The following is a 19,892-nucleotide window of genomic DNA, read 5'->3' as shown; positions in this document are numbered from 1 at the left end:
AGACCCTTGATGGAGAGGTGGGGCCAAAGGGGTAGTAGCCACACCAGTGATTCGGTGCATGGAAATGGCCTTGTACCTACGGGGCACCCGCCAGGTCAGCCTAGAGACTTCTGGGTCAGAATGCCAGTCTGAGAGCCATGTTATAATATCCAGGTTGTTGTGTTCCACAGCCCAGACGGCTTCTGGGCTGTGGTCAAGCCAGGTTGTTCCAGGTGCCTTCTATTCTGTCTGCTCAAGCTGTGGCGATCCAGCTGCGTTCGGGGCAGGCAGAAGGAGCTGGACTCACGCAAAGAGAAAACACTATCTTTCTTCTTCCCCTCGTGTAATCAATAATTCAACCCTGTAAAGCAAGCCCGGTGCCTGATGGAGTGCTTGCTGCAGAGAAGACGACAGGGGCCATCCAGCACCCACACCAACTTCTAACACTTTCTTTCTTTCTCTCTCCCTCCTGCCCCAGCTCCTGGTCTGCCTTTGGTTTTTCTGCATCTAAATGCAAACTGAGCGTGTTGGCTAAAATGTGACCCCTATACAGTCCAAGAGGAATGGAGACAGACTGGGAAAAGCTGTGGAGGGAAGGGAGGGAAGGAGCCGGTCATTTTAAATGTCGGAGCAGATCAGTAGTGACTGAAGTCACCGTCCCCTCTGAGTGCTGTACCAGGGCGTGCGTAAATTCGTTAGGTGGCCACTTCTGTGAATTAAGGGTATGAATTAGAAAATGCCCCATGGACAGATAACAACAGTCAAAATAATAGCAACAGCAAACGTAGAGAGCACCTACATTGTGCCGGGCCCTCTTTCCAAGTGCCCTAACTTGGAAAGATTGTTTCTAGTGTCTGTTGAACAGGGAGGACCCGTGATGACACTGAAATGTTCTCATGCTATTTGGACACATTTCAGTCCCACTCTACATTTATTAATTCCAGTGTGCAGGGCATAGATGATTGCATTCCTTTTTCCGTGTTTTCACGTTCTGTGTCTTCAGCATGACTCTCGCGAGCACAGTTCCCTTCAAAGTCTAATTTCACTGGTCCCAGGGAGTAGGTACAGTTCTACACTGGCCTGAATTCCCCTGGAAGTAACCTCAGTATTTTTATCTTACCTGTCCTTCATTCCTCTGCATGCCTATCACTCACATCCTAAATCAGGTGGATTAATATGAATGACTTCCTCTGGGAAAACAATTTGTGATATTTTTAAAGCCGACATAGCCACCCATTTAAATCCAAGAGTCCCCCAAGAGGCCACTCCTCCCCTACTCTAAAGACTTAAAGAGGATTAAAGTGTTAAATGCTGGGCATCGTAATTAATTTGGTGATAGTGGGTGGCGTGTTCCACAAGAACACCCGTGGTCCACGGCGGAGAGCCGTGAGAAACGACTGGGCATCAGCAGCACAGGTCCCCTGCAGGGTATGGAATGGCTGGGAGCTGGCCCAAGCTGGGGTTAGCCCAGCCTTGTGTGATGGACAGCACTTCCTCACCCTGCTGAGCCTGCCAGCCCTGGGTCTGAAACCCCATCCCAGCCCTGCCTGTTTGAATCAAGGCCTGCAGGTTCCTGTAACCTCTGTTTCCCAGGCCCCAGCAGCCTAGGAATAAACTTTTGGTGGCTGCTAGTCAGAAGAACACCCGCTACCATGGGACCTCCAGGCCCCCTTTAAGTGATCCTTTCTTCTTCTGTGTTCTTCCTTCCCACTCTTCATTTTCTTATTCATTCATTCAGTATTTTTTGAGCCTTTCTGTGCCAGACACTGCTCTAATTGCTGGAGCTATGGTCTATTAATAAAGATATAACGGTAAAAATATGTCAGGTGTTGGGAGTGATTAAAAGAAAAGTCGTGTAGGGAAGGGGCGTCCCTCGGCTATTTGGGGAAGTTTCCAGAAGGTGTCTCCCTGCTGCTCTTAGACACGGGCTTCTCTGGCACGGGGTGGCTGCAGAGGGCTTTAGGGCAGCCACAAAGGTAGAGGGAAAGCGCACCCTGCCCTCCGTGCCGCCAAAGCCACACAGGGCCGTGGCCCCATTGGCTGAATTTCCAGGGAAGCCCCAAGGCCGGGAAGGAAGGCTGGAGGCTGCGGTGGGGTGGACCTTCACCTGCCCCCCCCCACCCCCCTGCCAGGTGCCACGTGCTGCTGTGTGCTTCAAGTCTCAGGTCAGCCAAGCGGCTTACGCAGTTTATACTTTCCATGTCTCTTAATTTGTCCTGACAGATGCAATCCACAAAACGATTCCCACTGTACGATATTCAAATATTGCAAATAAATCACTCATGCTTCCTGACTGGGGCCCATTCCTGAAGGGACAACCACTGCTCAGTGGTGGCCTTCTGCACCTCTCTCTCCTGCTCTTAAACATAAATTCACACACTCAGCTTTGTAGCACACACCTACAGACACAGTGCAAGAGCACATATTGTATTGCTTTGTGGCTTTTTTCTTAAACAAAGGGTCTATGTATAAAATTTGGAAATTCATTTTCATACTTAGAACCACATCAGCATATGGAGTGAGTCAATCAGTATATTGAGCCAGCTGAATACAGAGCTCTGCTCATGTCTCTTTCTTTCTTTCTAAAAAGATTTTATTTATTTGTCAGCACAAGCAGGGGGAGCAGCAGGCAGATGGAGAAGCAGGCTCCCTGCTGAGCCCAGGTTGCCTATGGGACTGGACCCCAGAACCCTGGGACCATGACCTGAGCCAAAGGCAGATGCTTAACCAACTGAGCCACCCAGGGATCCCGTGAATGTGCCTTTTAACTGCTGTTTAACTTCCCATAGTATAAGTACACCCTTCTCCTATTAAGGGTGAGAGAGTGTGTTTTGTTTAGAAGGGTAGACACAGGTGCCTGGATGGCTCAGTTGGTTAAGCGACTACCTTCAGCTCAGATCACAATTCTGGAGTCCTGGGATCAAGTCCCACATCGGGCTTCCTGCTCAGCTGGTAGCCTGCTTCTCCCTTTCCTCCCTGCTCCTGCCCTCTCTCTCTATCTCTGTTTCTCTCTCTCCAATAAATAAATAAATCTTAAAAAAAAAAAAAGTAGACGCTGAGAAGTGGAACTGGGAACTGTTGGATTTGTACATTTCAAATTAGTATAGATCCTTCCACTTGGTCCTTCTGCCAATTTCTACTCCTCCAGCAGCCACGAGAGGGCAGGTTCCAGTTTGCTTGCCACCTCTCCTCTCGTGAGCCCAGATCCAAGCTCCTGGGGACTGGGTTCAAGGGAGAATGAAAAGAAGGATAGACATGAGTAACCCTGTCCAGTGACCCCAAGATTGGGGTTCCCCGCCAAGTCTTCAGGATGTTTCTCTTGAGGGTGTGTTTATTCTCAGGAGCCCTCTGGTGGACGCAGCCAGGAAGGGACGTGTGCCAGACTCGGAAAGAGAAGGCATCTACTATTATGACTCTTTGGGGACATTGTTTACTTTAGGTTTAAAAAAAAAAAAAAAAAAAAAATATATATATATATATATATATATATATATATATATATATGCTTCGTTTGCAATGTTCTGATTTCAAATGATAAAAACCAGCTTTACGGGGCATTTTTTCATCCCTGTCCTATGGCCACCCAGTACCCCTCCCCAGAGACAGCAGTATTAGTATAGGTGCTGCCAAAGCAAACACCAGAGACAATCAGTGTTGTCTCTTTCTTGTGTTCTTCCAGAAATATTTCATGAGTATGTATGCAAAATGTATATATGTATGTGTAATTTTTGTCATTTGTGTCCCCTGGTAAGCCATGTCACACAGTGCGTAAGAGCAGAGATCTAAAGGCAGGCTTCCTGAGTTCTAATCCCAGCTCTACCTTCTAATGCCCTGCATGGCCCCTAAACCAATTATTTAACCTTTCCTGTCTCAGTTTCCCCATCTGCAAAGTGAGGATTATTGCTAGAGTTATAACAAAGATTAAATGACGTATTATCTGTAGAGCCCTTAAAACTCTATCTGGAACATCGTAAGAACCATGGACTCATTTGTTAGTTTAAAAAAAAAAAAGAATGAAAGAAAGAAAAGAAAAAAAGGAACTGTCTGCCTATGCTGTGTTTCCTTTCTTGATATTTGCATATATTTTGAAATGATCATCACAATGCCTAGTGAACATCCATCATCATACTGTTACAAACAATGATTTCCTTGTGATGAAGAATTTTAAAATCTACTCCCTTAGCAACTTTCAAATATGCAATATAGTATTATTATAGTCCCCATGCTGTACATTACAGCCCCAAGACTTAATTAGTTTATAACTGGAAGTTTGCAGCTTTTGACTCCCTTCACTCAGTCTACCTACACCCCACCTCTGGCAACCACCAATCTGTTCTCTGTATCTGTGAGCTTGGCTTGTTGCTGTTTTAAAATTCCACATATAAATAAGATCATATGTTATCTGTCTTTTTCTGACTTATTTCATTTAGCATCATCACCTCAAGGTCCATCTATGTTGTTACAAATGGCAAGATTTCATTCTTTTTATGGGGGAATAGCATTCTAGTGTGTGTCCCACACCTTCCTTAGTCACGCATCAGTAGACACTTGGGTTCTTCTCATGTCTTGTCTGTTGTGAGTAGTGCTGCAGTAAACAAGGAGATGCATATATCTTTTCAAATCAATGCTTTCATTATCTTTGGTTAAATACCCAGATGTAGAATTGCTGGATTATATGGTAGCTATATTTTTAATTTTTTGAGAACCCTCCATGCTGTTTTCCATGGTGGCAGCACCGGTTTGCACTCCCACCCACAGTGCACAAGGGTTCCCTTTTCTCCACATCCTCACCAACAACTGTTATCTCTTGTCTTTTTAGTAGTAACTGTCCTAACAGGTATGAGGGGGTACCTCATTGTGGTTTTGCTTTGCATTTCCCTGATGATCAGTGATATTGAACATCTTTCCATGTACCTGTTGGCCATCTGTGTATCTTTGGAAGACTATTGAGGTCATCTGCCCTTTTTTAATAGAATTGGTTTTGTTTTTTGTTTTTTTGTTTTGCTTTGCCTTCAAGTTATATGAGTTCTTTATATATTTTGGATATTAATCCCTTATCATATATATGATTTGTCAGTATTTTCTCCCATTCTTTAGGTTTCCTTGTCATGTTGCTGATGGTTTCCCTTGCTATACAGAAGTTTCTAGTTTGATGTGATCCCACCTGTCTGTTTTCACATTAACTCTGTTTGCTTTGGGAGTCAGTGCTAAAAAAAAATCCTTACCAAGAGTGATGTCAAGGAGCTTACTGACTGTTTTCTTCTAGGAATTTTGTTGTTTGAGTGTAACATTTAGGTCTTTGATACATTTGAGTTAGTATTTCTGGATGATATAAAATAGTATTCCAGTTTTACTCTTTTGCCTGTGGCTGTCCAGTTCTCTCAACACCATTTACTGAAGAGACTATCCTTTCCATGGTCATTTTTGGTTCCTTTGTCAGAAATTAATTGACCATATATATACATCGGTTTATTTCTGGGCTGTCTACTCTGTTCTGTCGATCTGTGTGTCTGGGTGTTTTAAAGATTTTATTTATGTATTTGGCAGAGACAGAGATCACAAGTAGACAGAGAGGTAGGCAGAGAGAGAGAGGGGGAAGCAGGCTCCCTGCTGAGCAGAAAGCCCGATTCAGGGCTCCATCCCAGGACCCCAGGATCATAACCTGAGCCAAGGGCAGAGGCCTAACCCACTGAGCCACCGAGGTGCCCCATGTGTCTGTTTTTATGCCAATACCATACAGTTTTGATTCCTACATTCCTTTGTAATATAATTTGAATTTGGAAGTCTTTTGCTTCTAGCTTTGTTCTTTCTCAAGATTCTTTTGGCCTTTTCAGACTCTTCTGTGACTCCATACAGATTTTAAGGTTGGTTGTTCTATTGCTGTGATCAATGCCACAAGAATTTTGATAGGGATTACATTGAATCCGTACATTGCTTTAAATTGTATGGACATCGACTATATTTTTCTAATCTATGAGCATGAAATATCTATCCATTTGTTCAATTTCTTTCAGTATCTTAAAGTTTTCAGAGCACAGATCTTCTACCTTTTTGTTAAACTTATTCTTAGCTATCTGCATTTGTAAATGGGATTGATTTCTTAATTTCTCTTTCTGCTAGTTTCTTATTAGTATACAGAAATGCAACAGATTTTTGTATAATGATTTTGTATCCTGCAGCTTTTCTGAACTCATTTATTAGTCCCAATAGATTTTTGGTACAGTCTTTGGGTTTGCTGTATATAATATCATGTCATCAGGAAATAGAGATGGGTTTTTTTCCCAATTTAGTTGCCTTTTATTTCTTTTTCTTGCCTGATCACTCTGGTTAGAGTTTTCAAAACTGTGTTGCATTTGATCTTAGCTGACAAGCCAAGAAGCAATTCAATGCTTAAATAAAATTTATATAAAAATTCAAATAAAATGGTGAGAGTGGGCATCTTTTTCTTTTCCTGATTCTAGAGGAAAACCTTTTAGCTTTTCACCATTGAGTATGGTGTGAGCTGTGAGCTTGTTGTATATGGCTTTTGTTATGTTGGGGTATGTTCCCTCTATACCCACTTGATTGAGAGATTCTATCATAAATGGATATTGAATCTTGCGAAAGATTTTTCTGCATCTATTAAGATGATCGTATGATTTTTATCCTTCATTTCATTCCCGTGGTGTATCACATTGATTGATTTGTGGATGTTGATCTATCCTTACATCCCTGGATGCTCTTCTACTTGATCCTTTTAATGTAATGTATTGAATTTGGTTTGCCAATATTTTGTTGATGATTACCTTTTCATTATTGAGATATGATTGACATTAACCTTATATTAGTTTCAGGTGTACAGCCCGATTCGTTATGTGTACGTATTACAAAATGTCAGCATAGTAAGTCTAATTAACATCCATCACCACATATACTTACGATTATTTCTGTGATGAGAACTTTTAATATTTACTCTTTTATCATGTTTTTGTTTCATTTTTTTAAAACAAAATCCCTTGATGCTTATTCCCCCTTGTTTTACAGCTGCAAAGTATTCCATTGTGTGGATGGGTCACTGGGTGTTTACCAGTCCCCCTGGTGGTAGGTAGTGTGATTGTCCATTTTTTGCTGCTGCAAACCACTCTGAGATTATGGACCTTGTATATAATCATTTTGCATGGGTGTGAATACATATGTAACTTAAATTCATAAAAGTGAAATTGCTGGGTTGAACTTCATAGTACTGATCGATGCTGCAACATCACCTTCATAGAATTTATACCTATTTTTACCCTCTTCCATTTTTTTTAAAGATTTTATTTACTTATTTGAAAGAGAGAGACACAGAGGGAACACAAACAGGGAAAGTGGGGGAGAGAGAAGCAGACTCCCCGCTGAGCAGGGATCCTGATGTAGAGCTCGATCCCCAGACCCCAGGATCAGGACCTGAGCCAAAGGCAGATGCTCAACTGACTGAGCCCTCCAAGTGCCCCCCTGTTCACACTCTTAACTGACAATGTGGGGAAGGACCTGTTTCCCACATACAGTGGGAATTCCAAATACAGTATTCTAACAAATACAGTGCTAATTAACTCTTGATCCTTGCCCAGGTGATAAATAATAATGGTATTTCAATACAGCTAATTAATTTGTATTTATTTGTATGGAACCAGAGTGAATCTCTTTTCATTGTTTCAAAATTCATTTTACTTCCTTTCCTATAAACTGTTGATTTACTTCTCACATTGGTCTTATGGGTTATTATTTATTCCTTACTGATTCCTGGGACCTTTTTACAAATTCAGGAAATTTGCTCTTTCCGAATTGAGTTACAATTATTTCCCTGATACTTCGCTTGTCTTTTTATGTAGTAATTTTATTAGAAAGATTTTTTTTTCCAAAGCAAGAGTTTTATTTTCCCTGTTCTGTATTGATAGCACTCTTTTGGATACAAGCATTCTATTTATAGACAGAAATAAAAATAATGACAAAGAAACAACTTACATAACTGTATATTTTAAGAGACAAATGAAATGTCTTATGGACTTCCTAGAATGTGAAATAGCACTTTAAATCATGTTCTTTGTAAAATGGTGTAATGGTAAATGTGCCTGTGAGAACAAATTTTCCTGTAGTTTACCTCTGTTGCTATCAGTTTATCTTTGTTATACATACCTTCGTTGTAGATTTATTGATGACAGAAATCTGTTATCTTTGTTATCATGGATTTCAGATTATTTCAAGGGCTTTGCTCACTGATGCTATTTTCTTCTTTTAATCTTTTTAATGATTTGCTTTTTATTTTTTGTATTTTTAAAATTTTTAATTTTTTATTTAAATTTTAGTTAGCATATAGTGTAATACTAGTTTGGGGTGTATAATATAGTGATTTAGCACTTTCATAAAACACCCAGTGCTCATCACACTCATCATTTAACCCACTCCCACACCTACCTCCACTCTGGTAACCACCAGTTTGTCCTCTATAGCTAAAAGTCTATTTCTTGGTTTGCCTTCCTCTCTTTTTTCCCATTTCCTCATTTGTTTTGTTCCTTAACTTCCACATGTGTGAAATCATATGGCATTTGTCTTTAATCTGACTTATTTCATTTAGCATAATACTCTCTAGCTCCAACCACGTCATTGCAAATGGCAAGATTTCATCTTCTTTTTTATGGCTGAGTAATATTCTATTTTGAATATATGTGTGTGTCTCTGTGTGTGTGTATATATGCATGTGTATCTAAACACACACACACCACATCTGTTTTATCCATTCATTAGTCGGACGTTTATGCTGTTTCCATAATTTTAGCTATTATTGATAATGTTGCTATAAATATCAGGATTCATGTATCACTTTGATTTTTGTCACTTTTGATTTTTGTCATGTATTTTTGTATCCTTTGGGTAAATACCCGTTGTACAGTTGCTGGATCAAAAGGTAGCTCTGTTTTCAACTTTTTGAGGAACCTGCATACTGTTTTCAGAGTGGCTGCATCAGTTTACATTCCCATCAACAGTATAAGTGGGTTCCCCTTCCTCTACATCCTCACCAGCACAGGATATTTATGGCATTGTTAGTTTCAGCCATTCTGACAGGTGGGAGGTTATATCTCATTGTGACTTTGATTTGCATTTCTTGATGATCAGTGATATGTCTATCAGCCATCTGGATGTCTTCTTTGGAAAAATGTCTGTTCGTGTCTTCTGCCCACTTTTTAATTGGATTATTTGGCTTTTGGGTGTTGATTTTTATAAGTTCTTTATATATTTTAAATACTAATCCTTTATCAGATATTTCATTTGCAAGTATCTTCTCCCATTCTATAGGTTGCCTTTGAGTTTTGTTGATTATTTCCTTCACTGTGCAGGTTTTTTGTTTGTTTGTTTGTTTGTTTAAGATTTTATTTATTTGTAAGAAAGAGAAAGAACATGAGAGGGGGGAGGGACAAGCAGACTCCCCACTGAGTGGGGAGCCCAACCCAAGGCTCAATCCCACGACCTTGTGTTCCTGACCTGAGTTGCAGTCAGATGCTTAACCAACTGAGCCACCCAGGCACCCCACTGGGGAAAAGCTTTTGATTTTGATGAAGTCCCCATAGTTTATTTTTGTTTTTGTTTTCCTTGGCTTTAGAGACACATAGAAAGAAGGTGTTTTGGCAAAAGTCAAGGAGGTTACTGCCTGTGTTTTCTTCTAGAATTTTTATGGATTCTGGTCTCACATTTAGGTCTTTCATCCATTTTGAATTCATTTTTGTATATGGTATAAAAAAGTGGTCCAGTTCCATTCTTTTGCATGTGGCTGTCCAGTTTTCCCACCACCATTTACTGAAGAGACTGTCTTTTTCCCACTGGGTGTTCCTTCCTGCTTTATCAAAGATTAATTGACGATATAGTTGTGGGTTCATTTCTGGGTTTTCTCTTCTGTTCCATTGATCTTTATGTCTATTTTTGTGCCAGTACTATACTGTTTTGATCACTATGGTTTTGTAATACAACTTGAAGTCTGGAATTGTGATGCTTCCAGTTTTGCTTTCCTTTTTCAAGGTTACTTTGGCTATCTGGGGGTCTTTTGTAGCTCCATATGAATTTTTTTTGGCTCCATATGCATTTAAAAGTGCTTGTTCTAACTCTGTAAATTCTTTAAAATGTTAGTATAGTCTAATTTATTCGTCTTCTCTTTAATGGCTTTTGAGTGTGCATCATAGAAGAGCCTTCACTATTTTTTTTTTTTTTTTAGATTTTATTTATTTATCAGAGAGAGAGGAGGGGAGAGAGCGAGCACAGGCAGACAGAATGGCAGGCAGAGGCAGAGGGAGAAGCAGGCTCCCTACTGAGCAAGGAGCCTGATGTGGGACTCGATCCCAGGACGCTGGGATCATGACCTGAGCCGAAGGCAGCTGCTTAACCAACTGAGCCACCCAGGCGTTCCGCCTTCACTATTCTTAAATGATAAATCTCCCAGGTCCCACAGTGTTTTTAGTACTTTCATGATTTTTTTTTTCAACATTTAAATCTTAGATCCATTTGAAATTTATCCAGATAGGCTGTGAGGGATGGAACTGGTAAATAGTTCTGAGCTATGATCTGGTCCTTCATACTTAGCAACCCACCTATTGCCTTTCATCCCGAGTCTTATTCTATGTGTGTCCACTCCTTGCTTCTTCAGAATTTCCCCTGTGGTTTTCTTAACCAGTTCTTCCATCACATGCCACCGTGACTTTCTCATGTCTAAACTCAGGGACATTGTCTTAAAACCTTATGGGTGCCTGTGTGGTGTTCAGTCACATGCTCCTTGTAGGGCAATTCTCATCATTCTCTACAAACACTTCCTGTTTGTCCCTGGCCCCCCTCTCCATTCCCATTCTCCCTGCTGCAGAGTCTAGAATGGAGCTGGAAGCCTCTTTCTCTGAGGCTCTGAGGTTTATTTTCACTTCTTTGCAGATTAGAAACCATAAACTTTCTGTCCCAGCCTCAACCTCAGCCTTATCCCCTGGCTCTCAAAGGCAGTTTTACCAGGACATTTCTACCACTTTGATTTCAAACATATGAGAACAAATGCTTTTCTGTTTTCTTAGAGTCCTTTTTAATCCTGACTTTGCCGGTTCCCACTAGTAAAACACCTACATTCTTCTCTACCTCCGCCAACAGTTGAATATTAGAGCATTTTTTCTTTGTTCTTTTTGAATATCTCCAAACCCCGGGGCCTTAATACCACAACACCAGCTGGTTGCCCATCACTACTTTTGATGTCTGTTAGGTCCAAATGTCCTTTCATCTGATTAGACATCTTTTTGATCACCTCTGATCTCTTCCACAGTATCTGTAGCTCTGGTCTCCAGGACTTAGACTTCCCCTTGGGAGGTTCACAGTGGTGGACGAACAGGACAGCTGCTTAGAGCCTCATGGCTCATGCAGGGACCATTCTGGTGGGCTCATTACTCCTGGACCTCCCCATGATGCCCTGGCCCTGAGTAGCCAATCAGTGGACACGTCTCTGTCGCATCAGACCCATTCTCTCCCCCCCGCCCCCAACCCCTTAGTACAGTGAATATCCTTTTTGTAGGGATGGAGTTTATAACTTTTCCCTTCATAGAGTCTTTTTTGTGGTGTCTATTCTTGAACCCTTTCTTAAGGGCTAAGGACTTCCACCTGACCACAGATCTGCCCCCCCAACTACACACACATGCACACACACACACACAAACACACACACACACCCCTTACAAAGATAGATTGTTTCTGACTAAATATACCTATTGGCCATCTATATGTCTTTGGGAAAATGTCCATTCAGATCCTTTGTGTATTTTTTAGTTGTAATGATTGTTTTTTGTTAATGAGTTGTAATAGTTCTTTACATATTTTGGATAGTAACCCACTACCAGATACATGATTTACAAAATTTTCCCCATTCAGTAAGTTGCTTTTACATTTTGCTGATGGTTTCTTTTGTTTTGCAGAAGCTTTTCAATTTAAGTTCCTTACACTTATTAATTATTGTTATTGGAGCTTTTGCTTTTAGTATCAAATACCAAAAATCATCATGAAGACCAGTGTCAAGTTGCCTATTCCTCATGTTTTTTTCTAGGAGTTTTATGATTTCAGGTCTTACATTCAAGTCTTTAATCCATTTTGGGTTAATGTTTGTCTTTGGTGTTAGGCACTCATCCAGTTTTCCCAGCACCGTTTATTGAAGAGACTGTTTTCCCCCCTGTTGTATATTTTGGGCTCTTTTTTGGCTTGTAATCCATTCACAGTGGTCTCATGATCCTTTGTGTTTCTGTGGTATTATAATAGCCCCTCTTCCATTTCTTGTTTTATTTATTTGAATCCTCTCATTTTTCTTAGTCTTTCTAGCTACAAGCTTGCCAATTTTATCTTTTCAAAAAACCAACTCCTAGTTTGGTTATTCTTTCTTATTATTTTTCTGTCTTCTACATCATTTACTTCTGCTTTGACCATTATTTCCTTCCTTCTGCTAACTTTGAACTCCGTTCTTTTTCTGGTTCCTTGAGGTGTAAAGCTAGGTAGTTTGAGACTTTTATTTCTTGAGGTAGGTACTTATCACTATGAACTTCCTTCTTAGAATTGCTTTAGCTGCATTCCTAAGTTTTGTTATGATGCATTTCCATTATCATTTGTCTTAAGGTATTTTTTAATTTATCTTGATTTCTTTGTTGACCCACTGGTGGTTTAGTAGCTTGTTGTTTAATCTCCACGTATCTGTGAAGTTCCAGTTTTCTTCTTCTAAATAATCTCTAATTTCATACCACGGAAAAGATGCTTGATATATTTTCACTTTTCTCAAATTTGTTAAGACTTGTTTCGTGACTAAACATATGATCCATTCTAAAGAATGTTCCATGTGCACTTGAGAAGACTGTATATTCCGTTGCTTTCCCCTGCTCACATTATTACAGTATTTCTGATGATGTTCTCTGTGCTGTACTTTTTCATTTCTGTGACTTATTTTACAACTGGAAGTTTGTAACTCTTAACCCTCTTCATCTGTTTTGCCTATCTCCCACCCACTGCTTCTCTAGCAGCCACAAGTTTGTTCTCTGTGTTTAAGCATGTTTGGTTTCATTTTGCTTTTATTGTTTAGAGGAAGAGAGAGAGTGAGAGTGTGAGTGGGGGGTAGAGAGGCAGAAAGAGAGGGAGAAGCTTAAACACACTCTGTGACCAACATAGAGCCCAAAGCAGGGCTTGATCTTATGACACTGAGATCATGACCTGAACTAAAACCGAGTCAGGCACTTAACCGACTGAGCCATGCAGGCACCCTTGTTTTGTGTTTTAGATTTCACAATATAAGTGAGTTCATTTAGTATATTTCACATAGCATAATACTCTCCAGGTCCATCCATGTTGTCAAAATGACAAGATTTCATTCTTTTTTATTGCTGAGTAATATTCCATTGTACATTTTTATCACATATGGACAGTTGGGTTCTTTCCATACCTTAGCTATTGTACATAATGTTTCAATAAACATAAGGTTGCTTATATATTTTTTTTAAAAAGATTTTGTCTATTTATTTAACAGAGAGAGAGATCACAAGTAGGCAGAGAGGCAGGTAGAGAGAGAAGGGGAAGCAGGCTCGCTGCCGAGCAGAGAGCCTGATGCAGGGCTCAATCCCAGCACCCTGAGATCGTGACCTGAGCCAAAGGTAGAGGTTTAACCCATTCAGCCACCCAGGTGCCCCTATCTTTTTAACTTAGTGTTTTGTTTTATTGGGATAAATACTCAGTAGTAGAATTACAGGATCATATTAGTATTCCTATTTTTTTTTTTAATTTTTTGAGGGAACTTCATACGTTTTCCACAATAGTTATACCAATTTACATTCCTACTGATAGTACATGAAGGTTAAATCCCTGCCAAAATTCACTATTTCTTGCATTTTTGATACCAGCCACTCTGACTGGTGTGAGGTCATATCTCACCATGGTTTTGATTCACATTGCTCTGATGATGAGTGATGTTGAATCTTTTCTCACGTGTCTGTTGGCCATCTGTATGTCTTCTTTGAAATAATGTCTCTTCAGGTTCTCTGTCCATTTTTAATTGACTATTATTTTTTGGTGTTCAGTTGTGTAAGTTCATTTTATATTTTGGGTATTAACCCTTACCAGATATATAACTTGAAAATATCTTCTATTCAGTGGGCTGTCTTTTTTGTTTTATTCATGTTTTTCTTTGCCATGCAAAAACTTCTTTAATTTTGTTATAGTCCCAGTAGTTTACTTTTGCTTTCGTTTTCCTTGCCTGAGGAGATACAACCATATGTGTGTTGTTAAGACTAATGCCCAAGAGAATATTGCCTCTATTTTCTTTGAGGAGTTTTATGGTTTCAGGTCTCATATTTTGGTCTTTAATCCATTTTGAGTTTACTTTTGTGTATGGTATCGAAGTGGTAAAGTTTTATTCTTTTCTAGTTCTTGTCCAATTTTCCCTATACCATTTATTGAAAAGACTGTCATTTCTGGGGTGCCTGAGTGACTCAGTTATTAAGAGTCTGCCTTCAGCTCAGGTCATGATCCCAAGGTCGTGGGATCGAGCCCGACATCAGGCCCCCTGCTCATCCGGAAGCCTGCTTCTCCCTCTCCCATGCCCCCTGCTTGTATTCCCTGTCTCATTGTCTCTGTCAAATAAATAAAATCTTAAAAAAAAAAAAAAAGGCTGACATTTTCCAATTGACTGTTCTTACCTCCTTTGTCATGGCTTATTTGACCATCAAAGGGTGGGTTTATTTCTGGGCTCACTACCCTATTCTTTGGATCTATATTTTTATGCCAGTACCATACCATTTTGATTACTATAGTTTTGTAGTATATCTTGAAATCTGGAATTGAATGTGATACCACCAGTTTTGTTCTACTTTCTGAAGATTGCTTTGGCTGTTCAAGAGCTTTTGTAGTTCCATACAAATGTTAGGATTATCTGTTCTAATTCTATGAAAAATGCTATTGGTATTTTGATGCGGAGAGCACTAAATCTGTAGATTGCTTTGGGTAGTATGGGCATTTTAACAATAGCCTTCCAATCCACGATCATGGACTATCTTTCCATTTGTTTGTATCATCACTTTCTTTCATTAGTGCATTTTAGTTTTCAGAGTATAGCCTTTCACCTCCTTCATTCAATTTATTCCTAGGAATTTTTTATTTTTGTGCAGTTGTAAATGGGACTGCTTCCTAGTTTCTTTCTGCTACTTTGTTAGTAGTGTACAAAAATGCCACCAATTAACTTTGAACCTTGCAGCTTTATGGAATTCATCTATTCATTAAGGCTTTCTATATGAGGTGTCATGTATTCTGTAAATAGTCAGTTTCACTTCTTATCAATTCAGATTCCTTTTCTTTCTTTCTTGATTGCTATCACCAGGCCATCCATTATTATGTTTAATAAAAATGGTGAGAGTGGACATCCTTGTTGGTTTCCTGATCTTAGAAGGAAAGCTTTCAGTATTTCACTACTGAGTGTGATGTTAGGTGTGGGTTTTTCACATATGGCTTTTATTATGTTGAAACTCACTTTGCTGAGAGTTTTTTTAAGTCATGAACATTGTTGTATTTTGTCAAATGCTTTTTCTGATACCCACTGAGATGGCCATATGGTTTTTATCCTTCCTCTTGTTAGTGCGATATATTGATTTGTGAGTATGGAACCAACCTTGCATTTCTGGAATAAATCCAACTTGATTATGGTGAAGCACTTAACATATTTTTGAGTTTGCTTTGCTAATGTTTATTTATGTTCCTGGGGAATATTGGCCTTGTAGTTGTCTTGCTGCTGTTGTTGTTTTGTTTGTTTGTTTTTTGGTAGTGTTTTTTCTGGTTTGGGCCTCATGGTAATGTGGGCCTCAAAGAATGAACTTACAAGTGCCCCCCCTTCTATTTTTTTGGAATAGTTTAAGAAGAATAGATATTAATTTTTTTTTTTTAAATGCTTGGTAGAATTTACCTGTGCCGCCATCTGGTCCTGAACTTCTGTTAGTTTGGACCTTTTTGATTACTGATTCACTTTTATTACTAGCATCTTGTCTGTTCAAATTTTCTATTTCTTCCAGATTCAGTTTTGGAAGGCTGTATTTTTCTAGGAATTTATCTAGGTTGTTTAATTTATTGGCATATAACTTTTCATAGTTTCTCTTACAATCTGTGATAGCATTTGCTTTTCATTTCTGATTTTGAGTGCTCTTTTTCTCTTGAGGAGTCTGACTAAACGTTTATCAATTTGGTTTATCTTTTCAAAGAATGAACTCTTGATTTTATTGACCTTCTCTACTTTTTTTGTCTGTATTTAGTATTTTTCGGACCTAATCTTTATTATTTCCTTTCTTCTAACTGGGCTTTGTTCTTCTCTTTCTAGTTCCTTTAGGTATAAAGTTAGATTAAGATTTTTCTTGTTTCTTGAGTTATTCCTATATGAATGTAAACTTCCCTCTTAGAACTGCTTTTACTGTGTCTCAAAGATTTTTGTGTTTTCACTTTAATTTGTCTCCATGTATTTTTAAATTTCCTCTTTGTTTCATATATTTTTTTAATTTTTTATAAACATATATTTTTATCCCCAGGGGTACAGGTCTGTGAATCACCAGGTTTACACACTTCACAGCACTCACCAAAGCACATACCCTCCCCAATGTCCATAATCCCACCCCCTTCTCCCAAACCCCCTCCCCCCAGCAACCCTCAGTTTGTTTTGTGAGATTAAGAGTCACTTATGGTTTGTCTAAATTTCCTCTTTGATTTGTGATCCATTTGTTGTTGAGTAGAATATGTTTGCTTTTGTTTTTGTTTTCATTTTTTTCCCCCTGGTAATTGATTTCTAGTTTAATGTTGCTATGGTTGGGAAAGGTAACAATATCAAGTATAGCGTAGTAACAGTACTTACCTGGGATTACTTCAGTTTTCTTAAATTTATTGAGATCTGGTTTGTGGCCTAACATATCTGTCTTGGAGAGTTTCTGTGTGTACTTGAAAATAATGTATAGTCTGCTGTTTGGGTGTGGAATGTTAGTTCCATCTGGCTTACCACGTCACCAAAAGCCACTGTTTCTTTGTTGATTTTCTGTCTAGATGAGCCATTGATTTGAGGGGGGTGTTAAAATTCCCTAGTCTTACTGCATTACTGTCAATTTCTTCCTTTGAGTCTCTTCATATTTGCTTTATGTATTTAGGTTCTCCTATAATGGATGCATATTTACAATTGTTGTATCTTCTTGTTTAATTAAGCCTTTTATCATTATATAATGCCCTTCTTCTTCTTTCACTCTGTTCTTTGTTTTAAAATCTATTTTGTTTGATAAAAATTGCTGGTTTCTCCCCACCCCTTCCATCTGCATAGAGTACCTTTATCCATCCCTTCACCTGTGTCTTTAGGTCTGAAGTTCGTATCCTGTAGGCAGCAGATAGATGGGTGTTGGTTTTTATCCATCTGGTCACCTTCTTTTGATGATAGCATTTAGTCCATTTACATTTAAAGCAATTATTGATAGGTATGTATTTATTGCCATTTTAATTGTTTTCCAGTTCTAGTAGTTCTACTCTGTTTCTTCTTCTCTGCTCTCTTTTGTGGTTTAATGGTTTTCTTTAGTGTTATGCTTGGTTTTATTTTTTGTGTATCTTTTATAGTTTTTCGGTTTGTGGTTACCATTGGCTTCATATGTAACATCCTACCTACGTGCATAGCAGTCTATATTAAGTTGATGTTCACTTGAGTTCAAACACACATCTTTATTCCCCTTTATTTCGCATACATGCTATATCTTACATATTCTTATCTTGTGTATTCTTTGACTAATTTTTATAGATGTAAATAAATTTAACAACTTTTGTATTTTAGTCTCTATATGGGCTTTATAAGTGATTAACCCAGTATCTTTACTATATGCTTGCTTTCACTCATGTAATTTTTTCCTTTCATAATTTTCCTCTAGTTATGATTTGTATACATTTAAAGGATTCCTTTCAGCATTTCCTTCTAGACCAGTGTTGTGCCAATGAACACTTTTAACTTTTATTTGGGAAACTCTTTCTCCTTCTACTCTGAATGATAGCTTTACTGGACAGAGTAGATTCTTGGTTCTGAGTTTGCTTGTTTTTTTCCTTTTAGCACTTTGAATACATCATGAAACTCCCTTGCACCCTGCAATGTTTCTGTTAAAAAAATCAGCTGATGGGGCACCTGGGTGGCTCAGTGGGTTAAGCCTCTGCCTTTGGCTCAGGTCATGATCTCGGAGTCTAGGGATCCAGCCCCACATAGGGCTCTCTGCCTGCTTCTCTGCCTACTTGTGATCTCTCTCTCTCTCCCTCTCTGTCAAATACATAAATAAAATCTTAAAAGAAAGAAAAATTAGCTGATAGCTTTGTTGTGGTTTCCCTTGCATATAACTTTTCTTTCTTCTTGCTGCTTTTAAGATTCTCTTTTTGTCACCACTTTCTGCCCTTTTAATTACTACGTATCTTGGTGTGCACCTTTGATTCACCATCTTAGGGGCCCTCTGTGCCTCCTAGATCTGGATGTCTGTTGTCTTCCCCAGATTAGCCAAGTTTCCAGTTATTCCTTCAAATATGTATTTGCCCCTTCTCTCTCCTTCTCCTGGGATTCCTAGAATACAAATCTTTTAATGCTTCATGATGTTGCAGAGCTTCCTTAACTTGTTCTCATTTTTCATTCCCTTTTTCTTTTTGCTGTGAGATTGGTGCTTTCCATTACCCTCTCTTCCAGGTTGATGACACCTTCTTTTGCATCCTCTAATCTGCTCTTAGTTCCTTCCAGTGTATCTTTTCATTTCAGTTGTTGGATTCTTTAGCTCTGACTGGTTCTTTTTAGATCTCTCATCTCTTGTTGAAGTTCCGAGTTGATCCATTCTCTCCAGCGTATCTCAGCTTCACTTTTTTATTGTGATTCTTTTTTTTTTTTTAATATAATTTTTTATTTTTTATAAACATATATTTTTATCCCCAGGGGTACAGGTCTGTGAATCACCAGGTTTACACACTTCACAGCACTCACCAATTTTATTGTGATTCTATCTTGTTCTTTCATTTAAGACATATTCTTCTGTCTCATCCTCTCTAGTCCTCTGTGTGTGTTTCTGTCTATTAGGTGGCCTTGTATAGAAGAGGTCCTATGATGCTCTATAGTGCATCCACAGAACCAGGCCCTCCCATTGTGGCTGAACCACATTTGCTCTGGACATGGTGGGGTAGAGTTGGCCTCAGCCAAGCTGGCTGCAGTAAGCCACTTTGTTGCTATGGGCACTCCGGGCAGGGTTTGTTTCACCTGCTGTTGAGAAACCCAGCTATAGCCACTGTGAGCTTGCTGGTAGATTGGGGCCAGGCGGCAGCCCTCATCCTAACTGTCTGCAATTAGTCTCTGCCCTACCCTCCCTGTACCAAAGGGCAGGGCTTGCTTCTTCCAGTTAAGACTCCTAGAAGCAGGCTCATCTCCTCCCTTTTTCAGAGCTGGAGTCCTTGGATACTAGCAAAGTAGATACTAGCAAAGTACTAGAACTGGCTCCAGCAAGTGATGGCTGTCTAGGCTGGGGGAGGATGAGAAAAATGGTACCCAGCAGTTTGTACCCAGAGAAATCTCCTGAAGATCCCTGCCCCTCCGGCACACATTCTAAGATTAGTCAATACATGTCCATTACACATACCCCAGGTGCTTTGCAAAGTACTGTTTCTATGCTGTGTCTCAGGCCAATTTATTTGGCATGCTGTCTCTTTAACCGTGGGAGTCCCCACGTTGTGTCTCATATTTGTTCTAGGGGTTCACTTCTCAACTGCATCTCTAACCCTCCTATCCTCATCTGTGTGGTGTTTTCTCTGTGGCGTTGTAGAATATCTGGTCTTCCAATTTTCAAGTTATTTTCAGTTGCCTAGATATGGTTATTGCCTGGGTATGGCTGTGGAAC

General features: G+C 39.3%; 1 protein-coding gene across 1 annotated transcript in view; it reads left to right on the top strand.

Moving 5' to 3' along the window:
• Positions 1-19,892, top strand: part of LYPD1 (LY6/PLAUR domain containing 1) — a 42,560-nt gene that overhangs the window by 20,062 nt on the left and 2,606 nt on the right. The gene's annotated exons all lie outside the window — the stretch shown is intronic.

This window comes from Mustela nivalis, assembly GCF_964662115.1.
Source record: "Mustela nivalis genome assembly, chromosome: 11".
Lineage (NCBI taxonomy): Eukaryota > Metazoa > Chordata > Mammalia > Carnivora > Mustelidae > Mustela > Mustela nivalis.
Note: the sequence above shows the minus strand (reverse complement) of the source record. Positions and strands in the feature narration are given on the sequence as shown.